Source organism: Pteropus vampyrus, unplaced genomic scaffold (genome assembly GCF_000151845.1).
Source record: "Pteropus vampyrus isolate Shadow unplaced genomic scaffold, Pvam_2.0 Scaffold7, whole genome shotgun sequence".
Taxonomy (NCBI): domain Eukaryota; kingdom Metazoa; phylum Chordata; class Mammalia; order Chiroptera; family Pteropodidae; genus Pteropus; species Pteropus vampyrus.
The window spans coordinates 12,454,769-12,455,254 of record NW_011888788.1 but is presented as its reverse complement, the minus strand read 5'-3'; positions in this window follow the sequence as shown (position 1 = coordinate 12,455,254).

Sequence of the window (486 nt, the reverse complement as noted above, 5' to 3'; positions counted from 1 at the left end):
AACCTCAAAGCATTCTAGACAGGACACAACTGTAATGACAGAAAGCCAATCAGTGGTTGCCTAAGGCTGGGGATAGGGAGAAGACTGACTACAAAGGGGCACAAAGGCAGGTCTGAGGAGTGATGGAATGCTCTACATCTCGATTATGATTATTGTGTGACTATATCCAACTGCCAAAGCTCATTAATTTGAACACTAAAATGGGTGAATTTTACTGTACATAAGCAACTCAGTTTTACAAATCATCTAATAGTTCCTCATTTCAGATTATAAGCAAGTCCTTAAAAAGGCCAAAACAATCCGCTCCTCCTACCCTCCCTGATCCTTCCTCTCATCCCACTCCAGCCACACCATGACCTTTCTACTTCCTTTCATTTAGCCATGCAAAGGGGGCCAGTCTGTGAAATATTTTGTTGAGACAAGCTGAGAACAGCCACTGAGAGTATAAGCAGTTAGAAAATTTAATAGCAACTGACATTGCTGTAC